The sequence below is a fragment of the Dipodomys merriami genome, unplaced genomic scaffold (genome assembly GCF_024711535.1).
Source record: "Dipodomys merriami isolate MVZ:Mamm:240054 unplaced genomic scaffold, mDipMer1.0.p SCAF_22, whole genome shotgun sequence".
Taxonomy (NCBI): domain Eukaryota; kingdom Metazoa; phylum Chordata; class Mammalia; order Rodentia; family Heteromyidae; genus Dipodomys; species Dipodomys merriami.
Genome location: NW_027203604.1, coordinates 5,532,501 through 5,547,877, shown reverse-complemented (window position 1 = coordinate 5,547,877; position 15,377 = coordinate 5,532,501). Strand labels below are relative to the sequence as shown.

The following is a 15,377-nucleotide window of genomic DNA, read 5'->3' as shown; positions in this document are numbered from 1 at the left end:
GCTGGAGGGGATGTGGACAGAAGGGAACCTTACTGCATTGCTGGTGGGAGTGTAAACTTGTTCAACCACTTTGAAAAGTAGTATGGAGGTTCCTCAAAAGACTTCACATGGAGCTGTGACCCAGCAATCCCAAATAATCACAAACAAGATTTACCCAAATAACCACAAGATCATACTAAAGCTACCAGTACAACTATGTTTATTAGAGCATTATTTACCATAGCTAAGATATGGAACCAACCCAGATGCCCCTCAGTAGATGAATGGATCAAGAAAATATGGTATATATACACAATGGAATTCTATGCCTCTATCAGAAAGAAATGACATTGCCCCATTTTTTAGGAAATGGAAAGACTTGAAAAAAATTATATTAAGTGAAGTAAGCCAGGGCCAAAGAAACATAGGTCCCATGGTTTCACTTATTTGCAGTAACTAGTGTATGTCTGAGACAAGCAGATAAGGTTAGATAAGTTGATGTTAGGGAAATGAACCACAAGATAAGGATTCAAATGTGTTTTTTTTGTCTTTCTTGCGATTGTTTCTAACATATTTATAAGGTGATTTCTTTGTTGCTTTGTATGTCCCTCCCCCATGGTATAACCCCTGTTTTCACTGCATTTGATGTTGGTATAATTTGTGGAGGGGAAGGGAAAAAACAAATCGTTTAAATAGGGATACAGGTGGACCCATTGCAACAATGAGATGTACAAGACGTTAAATCGAAAAAATGAACTTTACAACTTTGGCGGGGGGGGGGGGGCGGGTGGAGATGGGAAGGCAAAACAAAGGAGGAGGCAACAATGCTTGATAAGCAATGTACTCATCACCTTGCTCATGTAATTGTAACCCCTCTGTACGGTATTTTCACAATAAAAAGAAAAGAATAAATGCATACAGGGAGACAAGTGAATGAATGGAATGAGGTCTCTAAGTAGACATAGTAGAACATATTACACTTCTTAGTCCTATGGGAGCTGATTCCAATATTTATCTCACTCATCCTTTTGAGGAGTCTACAAAGGCCTACTGTCAAGAGATTATTTCCCAGCTGGACACTGGTGGCTCGTATCTACCGTCCTAGCTACTCAGAAGGCTGAGATCTGAGGATCACAGTTTGAAACTATCCAAGGCAGAAAACTCCACAGCCTCTTATCACCAATTAACTTGCAAAGGCCAAAAGTGAAAGTGTGGCTCAAGTGGTACAGTACCCGTCTTGATCAGGGAAAGCTGAGTAAGAGGGAGAGGCACTGGGTTCAAGCACCCAGCTGGTAAAAAACAAGCAAATGGATAGACACTCTGACAGACAGATAGATTATTTCCTTTGGCAGCAAAGTTTTTCTTGGCCTGAATCCTACAAAACATGAAAAACAAAAAAGTCACAAAATCCTAGAGACTATTTGAACATAGTATCCACCATTAGCTCCTATTGCAAACTGGCATGCTGATCTCCTAGCTATCTCTGGTAATAGGCAAGTCAAGCCTTTATGAAACTGGGAAATGCAACCCATCTTACTAGCCAGCTGTTTGGCATGAACACACTGCCTGGCTGTGCGTCACAGGCATGGCACAGCCATTCATTGATAAATTGGCACAGCCAGTCTTGTTCCCATTCCACCCAGTGTGTCCATCTAAAATAAGATTCGATGTTTAAAATCCTAGGGTTCACACAGCACTGGGCTTCGGAAAACAGCCATGGCTAAACACAAACAAGTGTCCTATGTGTCAAACATATGTTATCTCCCACTCAAAAAAAAAAAATGTATGCTTCACCAAGCTGAGTTCCCACCAGTATATTTCCACATTGCTGTTCCTCCTGCTTTTAATCTGGTGAGCCTGGCTTGCCAGAATTGAGATCAATTTTATTAGATACCATTAGTCTCTGTTAGGGCGGTCATTTGAATAACAACAGATTGGCAAGTATAAAACTAAAGCACCTGTTGTACACTTGGCAGTCAGGACAAGGCCCCTTAAAATGAAAACAAATAAGAGCTATAATCATGCCAGGCAATGGTTTTTGGTTCAATAATGACCATGTGTCAAAATTAAGTGCATCTGGGAATTCCTACCGCAGCCAGATGTAAAGGCAGATTTGTCTTGTCTAATGGCATACGAATGCATATACACAATTGACTCACATTTGGCTTTGTTTGGTAAGAAACAAGGTAAGTAGAACTTGGCTCAAATAAAAGAAAATGTATTATTGAAAAGCAAATGAAAATAGTATTAACTGTATGAATTAAATCTATGGGTGGTAAGGTTTGGGACAAGAGCTAATCGCATCTCTGATTTTTCTGGGAACTGTTATAGGAGACAAACACAAGAAAAAAATGCTTAGAATTACAATAGAAAGAGTCACAGTAGTACACCTGGGAGATGGCAAGAACTTCAGTATGGCTCTGATACATGATTCTTGAGAGTGGGGTAAAAAATGAGAGAATGCTTTTCCCAATGATAAGGTAGCAGGAAATCAAGAGCCAGGTGCTGTCTGGAGCTGTAAAAGAAAAGACAGGCACCTTTTGCTAAGGGATATTTCAACTTTATAGAGAGGAGAAGGAGGAGTCATTGGGTGATCTGAAACATCCAATTCGTGTTAGATCGGGACAAAAATAAAAGTCAGCTTCCAATAAACCAAAGCAGCCATTTCTTTTTGATTGTTATTATTAAGCAGTTGAACAAAGAGGTTATAATTCCATTTCTAAATGTAGTCCCTGACAGGCATAGTAATATTTATTAAATTTGCCATTCTTAATGTAGAAATACATATATATATGCCTTTTAATATATATATATATATATATATATATATCTTCAGTATGGAAGAATCCTCTATACATTATTCACTTCATACATCGAGAATATGAATGGGAAGACTTGAACATATTTGAGTTTCTTTTCCTTCCCCCAGTATTTAATTGCAGATAATCAGAACAGATTTCCTCTCATCTCTCAGAACTCCTCAGGCTCGTTATGGGCAAGCATCTCCTTCAAATCTCCTAGACCTCTGACTTTGTAACAGGAGTCATGGCAGTGATCTAACTCAGTCAATGCTTGCTTAGCAAAGAATTCAGGCAAGAGGTAAAACATACCAAGAGTTGTTTGTTTTTTTAAGTCTAATAGGAAAGGAACACACATTTAACAGACTAAAAGATGGGTCATCTCTAGGGTAAGAATGATGACATTTGATTTTTCTTAAAGATCAGCTCCCTGAATAGCAAACAAGTATCTATCGTCAGGTCAAAACTATAAAGAGTGGCCGTGCACCTCTGTAATCCCAGCACTGAGGAGGCAATGGCAGGAAGAGGGCAAGGTTGAGGCCACCTTGCCTACACAAGAGACCCGGTCTCAAAAGATTAAAAACTAAACAACAATAACAATAAACTGACACTCTAGAGAGGCTGCAATCCAAGAAATGGGAGCATTGTCATCAGATGCTAGAAAACATATGAAGGAAGGAAGGAAGGAAGGAAGGAAGGAAGGAAGGAAGGAAGGAAGGAAGGAAGGAAGGAAGGAAGGAAGGAAGGAAGGTAGGAAGGAAGGAAGGAAAGAAGGAAGTTAACACCTCTTCTAATATCTCCCAAATATCCAAAATAGAACATGTTTGATGATATATTATAAAATCAAGTTTTATCTTAAGTATCTCTTATGTTCTTTCCCCAAACTCAGGCTGGTCTGAACTGACAATAATAAGAATCAAATTCAAATAAATGTTGGCATTCATTTCTTTTGCAGGCTTGAACTCAGGCTCTCTCACTGGCTTTTCCACTCAAGCCTGGCACTCTTAACACACTGAGTCAAAGCTTCACTTCTGGCTTTTTTTCTAGTTAACTGGAGATTAGAGTCTTATAGACTTTACTGCCTAAGCTGGCTTCAAACCACTATCCTCAGATCTCAGCCTCCCAAGTAACACCAGGCTGGTGCTGTCACTATGAATTATTTAACAACACTGAGCATTTATTAAGTTTGTCCTTCTTAATTAATAAGTACTTTTATTACAAAGCATATTAAGGACACAGCTGTAGAAAAGCATTCCCCACACATTCCCCACAGAAGACTGCATCCTGTTCTATGATTCCCACACTTTATGTTCATGGATTAATCTGCAGGAAAACATGTAAACAAGCACTTTGAAACACTGGCAAAGCAGACTGAATATACTGAGATTCTGTAAAACCATATGAAAAAAATAATACATTATTCATGTAACATTATTGTATGTACTAGGTCTGATTTAAATCTTGAGGATACCTTGTTGTCACAGGACAATAATTTTGCAAATTATCAAGCAAATATGGCATCCTTTATGTGATCATTTATAAAGCTGATTAATCAGAAGTAGTCCTCTGAGATCTAGCCCCAAATTCTCTCCAAACTAAACTTCCCTAAAGTACGTGTAAATGAAGAAAAATATCAATCAAATTACCTACCTGCTACTAATAATGGAATTAACAAGTGAGCACCAGAAACAAAATATTTTAGAAGACATTGCAACGGACGAAAGTTTTTCAGATAAAATAGCACAGGGCAGGCAGCCAATAAATAGAATGCCTATATACCAATCGCTTGGCATAATTCCATTTCTTTGATGGGTGGCTGAACTTCAGATATTCCTGTTGGAGCTATATTTCTCTTTATAAAAATGTTTTTGATTTCTTACCTATTGGCTGCTATGACAATGCCAGCCTTGTGATCTTAAAGACTATTTTTGGTGTAGATACGTTGTTTAACTAGTTCTGCTCCAGGACTGACACCAGATTTCAAGTAGTCAAGTCAGAGGCCATAAAACATAAAATGATAGTACCAGAGATCAACCACTAAAGACAAAGTCATTTACACCAAGCCTTATTTGTAAGGAAAAATGTTTTTCAATGTTGCAAGTGCCCACAGAGATAAGAGTAAAGAAAGAAAACCTCTTTAGAAATGATATGGAAATAACCTAATAGTCTACATAAACCTTCCCTTAAATATGTGTTGTAATAGCAACAATGCCATTGGATATTCTTCTCTAGAATTTTTGCAATAACATTTTTATATATTTTTATTGTAAAGATGCAATAACATTTTTAAGTCTTGTCATATACAAAAATAAAGTTAAGTAAAGGTAGCGGAGATAGAAGTCATGATGATTGACTTAAAGTCTTGGTTCTTAGTTCTATCTTTGTTTCATTTATGTATAAAACCTTGGGTAAATTATTTAACCTCTCAACTGGTAAAGTTTCCTTTCTTTAAAGATAACATGGAAAGATCTAATGTTACAAGTGTTATTTTTTTAAAGAATAAAAATGATATTGAATGTAAAGAAGTGAAGAGAATGTCACATAGTAAGTACTCGGTAAATTTTAGCAAGTATCACTATTAAGACTTTCATACTTTACCCCTATTACATCTCATTTATATATCAAAAATATTAAAGAAATCAGGTGCTGGTTGCTCATGCCTGTAATACTAGCTACACAGGAGACTGAGATCTGAGGATCATGGTTCAAAGCTAGCCAGGCAGGAAAGTCCAATTAACCAGCAAAATGCTAGTTAATTCAAGTGGAGAAGTACCAGCACCCAGGTCCTAAGTTCAAGGAGTCCCAGTACCAACAGAAAAGAGAGGGGAGGGGGAATGATTATTTAAGGATACTTTTCCTCACACAGGAATATTGATTTTCACCTATCTCAGAATCCTGAGCATTAGCAGAAGGTTTAATAATTATTCTGCATATTCATGATTTCAATTAAATTCAACTCAAATCTCTCTAGTTCAATTCAGTGGGAAAAAAAGATAGAACACGAGCCAAGCATTAGAAAATGAGGGAATAATTAGGAACATTTCAATGGATGAAAATTAGAGCAGCTGATAAAGAAAAAAAAGAGATTCTAGAAAGTGTTAATATAATTAAGAAAAAAAAGGATGTCCAAGAGCAGAGACTCCCTAATGATAGCAGAAAGTTGATAGTACAGAAGAGCAGAGTACCTGGGAGATGAGGAAGGAGAGAGCAACAAGCAAATTAGAGTTAGGCTGCAAAATGCTGGACCCGGTGTGCTATGTATTTATCACTGGATTATAGACTTGATAAAGTCTGCAATTCAGAAAGCAACATTTAGTAAGAATTAAAGAGAAGAAAGAGAATTGCAAAGACCACACAGGAAGTCATCTAAGTAGTGCTGACATGTAAACACTTGGTAAAGTTAGGGAACGGAAGAGATAACTAAATGACAGAAATGAAATCTCTTAAATTTGGGCAAAAATGAAAGAAAGAAAGAAAGAAAGCAGAAGAAGGAAGGAAGGAAGGAAGAAAGAAAGCAATCAAGCAAGCAGAGGAAGGAAGGAAGGAAGAAAGAAAGCAATCAAGCAAGCAAGCAAGCAGAGGAAGGAAGGAAGGAAGGAAGGAAGGAAGGAAATAGGATGCTTCTAAAGAACTAAGTCAGATGATGAGGTATGAGGAAAGGAAAGCAAATTTGGTGACAGAAAACATTTTTGAGGGATGCATAAAATGAAGAGTTTGGGACATGGGACAGCCTAACAATCTTAGTCATCTAACACACCAATAGAATTTTAGGGATGGAACTCTACAGAGATGTTAGGAAACATCTAATCTAAACAGTAAGGGATATCTATGCATGAATCACTGGTTCTGTGATAGGTGGATGGGACTACCCTAGGAGATTTTATAGGCAGAGGTTTGAGGAAGGCTGTAGGTAACCATGACAGAACTGGACATATATAGGACAACATAAATAAATATGAAATCCTGTTAAATGAAGAGAGTGAGAGCTAAAGAAGAAACTTATATGAAAAATTCATCCACAGGATATGTTACTTCAAATATTTTATTCCTCTAGGTAAACATTAGAAGTCCATTTACCCCATCCCTCAAGCAAAAAGTAAAAATGAAATGTTAGCAGATTTCCAGTATTTAAAATATTCCCAATAGATTATTCCTAGCTAGCCAAAAAATAACCTGAACATATTAAAAATAAGAGGTAAGGATTATGCATCTAAAGAATCACACCCAAACTGGGCACAGGTGGCTCATGCCTGTAATCCTAGCTACTCAGGAGGCTGAGATTTGAGGATTGCAGTTCAAAGCCAAGCTGCCAGGAAAGTCTGTGAGACTCTTATCTCCAATTAACCACCAGAAAACCGGAAGTGGTGCTGTGGCTCAAGTGGTAGAGCACTAGCCTTGTGCTGAAGAGCTGAGGGACAGCGCCCAGGCCCAGAGTTCAAGCCCCATAAACGACAAAAGAAAAAAAGAAATCACACTTATTTCAACCACAGAAAGTTCACTGAGTAACGACAGGTAATTTTCTTCTCCTAAAATCCTCGAATAACATTTCATTGAAGTTACTGTTAACAGAAGGTAGAATATGGTTTTTCCGACTGCTGAGGGTCTACATGGATAATAAGAAATATATAGTATATAATCAATAGAATCCTTTCTTGGGGTAGAGATTAGGAATAGGATAAAGTGTTTATTTTAAACTTTGAAAACAAACATTTATGATCTATAATGGGCCACTGGATCAGCATTTGATATGTCTAGTCTAATTTCTCCCTGTGAAATCGTACTGGCAGATCTCAAGGAGGGACAGAAGGCAGTAAATTCCTATCCTCCATCAATACATTTGACCTCGGAGCAAACCCCACAACTGGCTACAGACACCCGCCATCCATCATTGCTCTTGAAACCTGATCTTTCAGGAAAGGACAGCTGCACTGGGCAAAAGGCTGAGCAGCTTTCTAAGATGCACTGCCATTAAAGAAGAGCAGAAAAAAAATTTATTTTGGTTCAGAATTTTAATTAACTGCTTTTCTAGACACTTCTTCCCTCAAACTGCAGTTCTACATCAGCTATCCTCAGGAATCTATTAATACATCCTTGGCTTTTAAAGGAAATGCTCTCTGTATACATTCTAGGTAAAATCATTTCTAGCTTTTACTTTGAAAGCTTTCTGAGATAAGTAATATGCTATGGAATGCTAATATGCAAAAACTTCAGTGAACATGCTGGGCAGGAAAGATGGTTCTAGAATCAGTAATAATTACAGAAAGTACATGGCAGAGTGCCAGCAGGTTAAGTACATACACACATACAAACACACACACACACACACACACACACACACAAACACACACACACACACACACACACACACACACACACACACACACACTAGATTTTACTTCAAAATCATCCCATAACTTAAATTCATTCTGTAACTGAAATCCTAAAAAGAAAAAAAATCAGGATAATTTAAAATAAGACCAAAAAACAAAAAACAAAAAAACCAAAGAAGGAGGCAACAATGCTGGATAAGAAATGTACTCATTACCTGGCTCATGTAATTGTAACCCCTCTGTACAGTATTTTCACAATTAAAAAACTTAATTAAAAAATAAAGTGTTTTGCTGAGAAAAAAATAAGTAAAATAAAACAAATCCATATCACTTATTCCATTAGATCTTCAAAATATCTATAGTTATTCCCTACATTTTATGGATGATGAAACTGAGCCTGAAATGTTATGACATTACTCCTAAGATCCTTCAGGTACTGAGGGACAGAACCAAGGCATACACTCAGTTCTTAAAGCAAATTTCTCTTCCCCTCACTGAGTAGAAAAAGGAAGGAATTTGGTTAGCACTTTTCAGGAAGTCACTCACTCCTATGACCCAATGATTACAGATGATCATTTTATACTTTGGAACTATTATTTTTCCGAATCTCAATTCAAGACTGAGAACTACTCTTTTCTAAACACAATTACAGATCTCAATTTAGTTAGCTACAGCCTTGTGGAAAAACATAGCTCAAAGGCTACTGAAAAATAAAGAAAGGAAAAAAAACGAAGACAATTAAGATTTTATAAATTTGATCAATCTCATGACACTGACACATTTACAACGCTTCAATCCACTAAATAGCAATGTGGTAAAGGTCGCCAGGCTGCTGACGTGGAATGTCAGATAACCAAAGGTAAGAAGCTTTTCTGGCCACTGAATTCAAAGAACTAAGAGTTGAGTCTAGGCTCAGTTGCTGCTTCAGCTCTTGATACTTTATTACACATGCACAAGAAGCCTAAAGGGGCCTGCTCCATGAATACAGCCATTTGTAAAGGAGAACAAGGTATGATTGCTACAGGTGCAGAACACCTGAGTTATCTGATATTATATATAGGCTGGGGCCACGACCAGGCCCAGCCCTCCCCCTTTCAGATTAGGCTGTCTTAGCCTTCCAGATGGTTGCCTCTTTTATTAATTTATAGTCTACACCATATAGGGGTTTGATTTATGAGACAGAGAGACAGAGAGGTTAAAAAGCCATGAAAAGACTTTGTTTTGTTTTGTTTCATTAATTTTTGAAAAGCAGTACACCATCTAACTAGTATCGATAAGCACCTATTAAATATACCAAGATCAAAGAGAAATAAATGAACAGGAAGCTACTAAGTGAATTATTTGAGAAGAAGAGAGATGGCATTAAGTCCATTTTCCCCCTGTGAGTTGCTTTGAGAAGTGTGGCAATGTATGTAAATATAATTTTTAAATGACTTTAATGTTTAAGCCTTAAAGGTATTTCATAACTAAAATGGTAAGATTAAAAACTGGTAAGCATTTGCAGATTGCATAGGTAATTTATTAAAGAGCAAACAAAGGACTAAGGTCTGAGAGGTGATTTTGTGACATGTGTCATGTAAGGATGCTGTATCATTAATGCTTCAGTGACTAATCACTGTCATGATTATTGTTTTAGGTTGCATTAGGTCACAGTCTGCTATAACATATGAGCATTTGCTCTTAGACCTTCCCAAGACTGATGATGCAAAATAAGGGCTGAACTTTTATATTAGAGGCTATGATTTCATATAATGAACGATGATAAGCACAAGTCATATATACTTCCAGTTATCTTTCTCAAGGGCTTAGGTATGGAGAACTAGAAAATGTTTTTACTTTTTTAAAACAAAAGGATGAATTTGACCATGTTCACCATTGAAATAAATGTGAACCAAGCATGACATTTTAATATGTGTTACCAAACTACTGATTAGAAGCAAATGAGATTATCCTTACAGAAAATATCTCCAAACAAACATATCCTTTGGTAGAAATGTCACTGTGCTATAAATTACAGACATTTAAACAAGTGATGCTTGTTGGAAGGATATGTACTGAAAAATCCCTTTCAAGGGATCTTCTTCTACATTATCAGATTTCTGTATCTAATGTGTTATACAGGAATTCTCAGTTCTGTGGTTCACACAGGTAGCAGTTTATCCCTTAGCTTTTTCTTGGCAAATAACTGATAATACAAAACAGAATGTTTTTAAACACTGACTTTGCTTGGGGCTGAATGTTGCCTGTGTGACATCACCAACCAAGTCAGTGTCTTTCTTTAAAGATTTTCTTGCAAGAAATTTAACTGAACAGAGATTAAACAAATGAAGGTAAATAACTCCATAGTACAATAAGATACACACAGTAGGTCTGGATTAAGACACAGTTTAGTTACAGTAAGCTTGTCAATCCAAAACTGCCTTCCTTTTATGAAAATGGGGGGGGGGGAAGGAAGCATTCTTTGAAAACTATGAGAAAATGGCAAGTTATATCTTTATCATTAGCACCTTATTTATGTAGGCTTATAATATAAATATTAAATGCATATTTTGTGGCCATGAATTTGAGTACATTACAGAAAAGGTAAAGTTCATTCCCAGAAACTTTAGGGAATCAAAATGTACTAGATCCAAAGGTTTTATCTATATATAGATACATAAATGTTAAAAGTATCAACCTTTAAAATCATAGAATCACAACTTACAGCTCAAACAAGCTTCAATTACAGATTCCCACAGACACACTGAAACTAAAACAAGGTGCTTTTTGGAGAAACAAAATCACCTTGCAGAATCGATCTCTTTACAACTGATGCAGTTCATATACAGTCTTATTAATGAACTCTTGTTTATCTATGGACTCTAAGTATAGAATTGCTCAAAGGCTTGATATATCAACTATAGTCTGAAAGAAATCCTATATGCAAATGTTTGCAGTGCTCTCTTTTACAAATAGTCCCCCTTGTCAGTTTGAAAAACTGAAAAAATCAACAAAAGATCAGTGTAAGTGTACTTGACCTTATTGCCTAATGTCAATCAAGATTAGAACAGCTGGTTCATTTCAAATTTGTAAATCTGACATTTAAAAATGTATAGTGCGTCTTCAAGTCCAGGTCCCTGAAGTGCTGACTAAACTGTAGTCACAGCTTCACAGTCTCCTTCCATACAAACTTGCACAGCCCTCAGAAAGCTCTTTTAATCACACCATCCATCTATGACTGCCCTTCCCTTAAAGTAATTCTGCTTCATTCATCTTTTAACCCTACATTATGCAAATAGTATCATTATCAGGTCAATAAGGAAATGATACTAGTGTTTCTTCCTGTTTACCCTGACATACTCTGAGAAATTGGGATCATATATAAATTTGCACAAATAACTCTTTTACATTCCCCACTCTGAATGAAGAAAAACAATCACCCTTAGAAAACCATAGTGTCAGAGAAATCCTGAATATATCCTTGAAATATCTTTCAATCTGCCTGTGACAAACATCAGCTATGATTTCATGTATTAAAAAAAATAAAAAAGAAAACTTGAGGGATTACCTACTGGATTTTTCAAAAATGTCTCTCTAGGAAGGGTTTGCTTTTGGCATTCCAGGGTATCTTCTGGATTTAAGAAGTTATACAGGCCCCTAGTGGCTTAGCAAATAGCAGCAGATGAGAGGACTCTAATTCTTAGTTCTCCACTTTGAGATATTTTGGTTCTCATTGAATGTCAATATCAAAAAGCACATCAAAACATTGTATTTCCTATTTTAAGCAGCTTTACATCTGCAATTATCTACTACAATGTGTATTTATGAAAATACATTGCTTCATTCCATTACTTTCTTAACTGTCTAACCGCACTGGCCCAAGAAGAATTTTTTTTTTAATTATATAACCTCCTTATAAAATGGTCAGTTCCTTTACCTTTTTACATATCATTATAAAAATAATATAATATTCATCATATTAAACTTTCTTTGTAACAGGCAGCTTTCTTATTTCAACTGCATTCCTATTATATCATTTTTACTGGGGGTTTTATGCCAAGTATTCACTCTTGACAATTAGATAAAGAATTAATCACCACTTTTAGAGTGATAGAAATCTAAATGTGTTCCCCAACAACAGCTAGTGATAAACCCACATGGTGTTGTGTCTATTTTAAAAGATTTACAATTAATAACATCCCTTAAGCTCCAATCCCTTTTCTGTCTTTCCTTCACAAAAGAAAATTCCAGGCAGGCACATTTACAGCTTTTAGCAATTTTTAACTGGACACAATCTGACAGCTGAATTCATGAAAGTGACCAGCTTGTCAATTTCACACTTTGAAAGTACAATAATAGCTGATAGCGTGAGGGTGAATTTAAGAAATCTGTCACAGAATTGCTGGCTCCATTGAAAAACAAAGTACAGTATATAATTATGGGAGGTGGGAGGTAGGAAAAATTTTATTGTCCACTTAGGATATCTGTTTCAAGAATTCATATACAGAGCATTGAAAATGTGTTCTCTCTTTCTATCTGAGGCATATGACAAAATAAGTATGATAGCTACTAAACATTTTCCTGGATATCATTATATTATCTACAAAATATAATCTTTCCACTGGCATTATCTAATGATCCTTTAAATGAGCATGTTTTATTGGTATACTGCCCTAGTTTCAGTCAAGTTGAGTGGTTAAGTGTGTACTTTGAAACAGAGAAAGAATAGCCCAGATGGTCCAAAGAATCTATGTTTGAACTAAGTACCCATAAGTGCTACAGGGTGAGCAGAGAGAAAACACCAAAGGGTAAAGTCTATGTTTGTAGCTCTGTAAGTTCAACAGCAAATCTATCTCAAGTCATAAGCAGTTAATAGTTAAGTTATTGAAGGGGCTCAAAATGTGTGAACTACTTGTTAAGTCTCTGGTGCTGTGTCTTAAAGTTTATTGTTGTTGTTGTTGTTATCATTATGTTTTAAAAGGCAATACAGGGGAGAATCCCCCCTCCTTCCCTCCAGTCATCCTAGGGCCGACTGTGGGATGAGTGTAGGGGATCCCTCTAAGATACTTAGAACACAGAGAGGGTATCTGGTAAGTCTGTACTGAGAGAAAATTGGAAACAATACATGGTGACAGGCCCGGGGTTTGAAGAACCAAACTATTCTTTGGAATCTCTGAACACCCAATTAATGAAAGCCAAACTCACACTTAATGTTCAATGCTTCTTTTAATCTTAAAAAAAAATCTGGCTTCACTTATTGATGTTTTTTTTTTAAACTAGTATCCATGTCGCAGAGAAAGGAGGCAAGTTTTCTACCACACCTACGTAGAAGCGGCAATAAATATAGGAAATCAATCTCTGATTTGCTCCTGGCTTTCTTTTCAAATTGTTTCCTACAACTTTAACTCTTCATGACAAATTCTGCCTTGCGTTCCTCTACTGTCCCTATGGAATGAGTGTGTGAAAGCAGATCAGATTAGTCCCCAACCAGAACCAGAACCGTGTGAGCTTTGGAGCTTGGATTCTGCCAAGGAAAGCTCTCGCCAACTATCCCCCTCCTCAATGGCAGACTTTGATTCCTGCCATGTCTACTCCTCCCCACTAGTTCCGAGGAAAGAAAAAGAAATCGCACCCCTCACCCATAACCAACCCTCCTCAAAACAGTCATCTCAGCCTTCAAGAAATAACTCTGCAGTTGCCCAAAGCCTGAGTTAGATCGCAATTGCCGCCCCCCCACCCCGCCCCGGCCACTCGAGCCCCCCCCCCCACGGATCCAAGCGCCCCCCTCCCTACACCCCGCAATTCTACTCTACCCACCCTAGGAGGAACAGACCCGGGCTGGGGTCGTTACAAATACACCTACCCAGACACCCCTTTAATGCTCTAGAATCGCCTCTCTCCGGGGTCTGAGGTTTCAGGCGAGACAGGAACCCCGCCTGCGAAGACCTGGTCCAAAGGAGGTTCAGAAGAGCAAAAGTGTGCGCCCCGGTGCCCCCCTCCACCCCCCACCAGCGCGGGGCTCCGGGACGCGGGAGCGGAGCAAGCGCCAGCAGCCCGGGCTGGGCGCACGGGCGATCTCTGGGCAGTGAGAAACCCGGACCCCGAGGTGGGGAGACTCGGTCCGTTCCGAGGGACTTACCTGATCATGTTGTCTCCGGGCAGCCGTCGCCACCAGCACTTTTCCCCCCAGCGCCTTCGCGCCCCGCCACGGCCGCGCAGCCTGCGCCTGCCCGCGCCGTCGCCCCGGGGCGGCCAATTTAATCCTGCCGGAGAGCGCCGGTCGCCGCGGGAGCCCCCCACCCACCCCCCTCTCCCTCTCTCGGGCTCTCTCGGTGGTGATCGGATCGCCGTCGTCCAGCCCTCGTAGAGCCAGTCAGGTCCAGAAGGAAGAAGTGAAGGAGTCAGCGAGTGAGTCCAAAAATCCCGAAATCCAGCATCCAAGGGAGCGCGTCCCCCCGCCCTCCCTCCACCCCTACCCCGTCTTCTTCTCCTCCTCCTCCTCCTCCGCCTCCTCCTCCTCCTCTTCCCGGGCCGTCCTCCTGGCCCTTCCGAGCCCGCGGCTTCGCGGCGCTTCCTCCGCCTCCCGCTCCCCCAGCTGCCGCCGCCGCCGCGGTGTGGCTGGCTCCCCCTCTTCCTCCTCCTCTTCCTCCTCCTCCTGCTCCCCGGTGCTCCGTCGCTCGCGACTGGGGGGTCCGGGGCCGCGTCTCCCCTCTTCCTTCAGCCTCTCCTGTTTCCTCCTTCCTGCTGCTGTTGCTGCTGCTGCTTTTAAAGCAGATTCTTTGGCCACAAATAGCAACTCGGCTGCCCCCCTCAGCGCCTCCCTCCCTTTCTTCTCTTTTTCCCCCCCAAAAGTGAAGCAAGCAAGCGCACGCGAGGTAACCTGAAACTGAGGCCCGCGGGGGGAAGAGGGGAAGATGGGGAGCAGCGGGTGAAGCGACTGCCCGGAGATGGACACGAAGGAGCGGGGGCGCCTTGGGCCAGGGGGTGTAGGAGGGCCCGCCCAGGGGAGCCCTGGGCCCCGGCGTGAGCCTGGAGCTGGAGGAGGTTGCGGGGCGAGGTGGCTGGGTGGGGAGATTAAATGGAAAAGCTCAAGAAAGTCATTGGAAAGGCTTCTCTCTTTGTTTCCTCGTCTGGGTGGTTTCTAAAATCCTCCTCCGGTGCTGGAGATCCCACGGAATCGCCGTGCCCCAGCTCTAAGGGGGAGTGTGTGTGTGTGTGTGTGTGTGTGTGTGTGTGTGTGTGTGTGTGAGCGCGCGCCTGCGTGCGCGTTGTCCGAGTGTGAGTGGAAATG

The 15,377-nt window shown here is 39.6% G+C and overlaps 1 protein-coding gene across 42 annotated transcripts in view; it reads right to left on the bottom strand.

Moving 5' to 3' along the window:
- Ptprd (protein tyrosine phosphatase receptor type D) overlaps positions 1-15,377 on the bottom strand; it is a 2,013,525-nt gene that overhangs the window by 504,841 nt on the left and 1,493,307 nt on the right. Inside the window, exon 1 of one of the 42 annotated variants that reach the window (XM_070033185.1) lies at positions 14,226-14,359. The exons of the other annotated variants lie outside the window; for them this stretch is intronic. The gene's annotated coding sequence lies outside the window, so the exon portion shown is untranslated. Of the gene's footprint in view, positions 1-14,225; positions 14,360-15,377 lie in introns of those variants that run through there. 42 annotated transcript variants of the gene reach the window in all.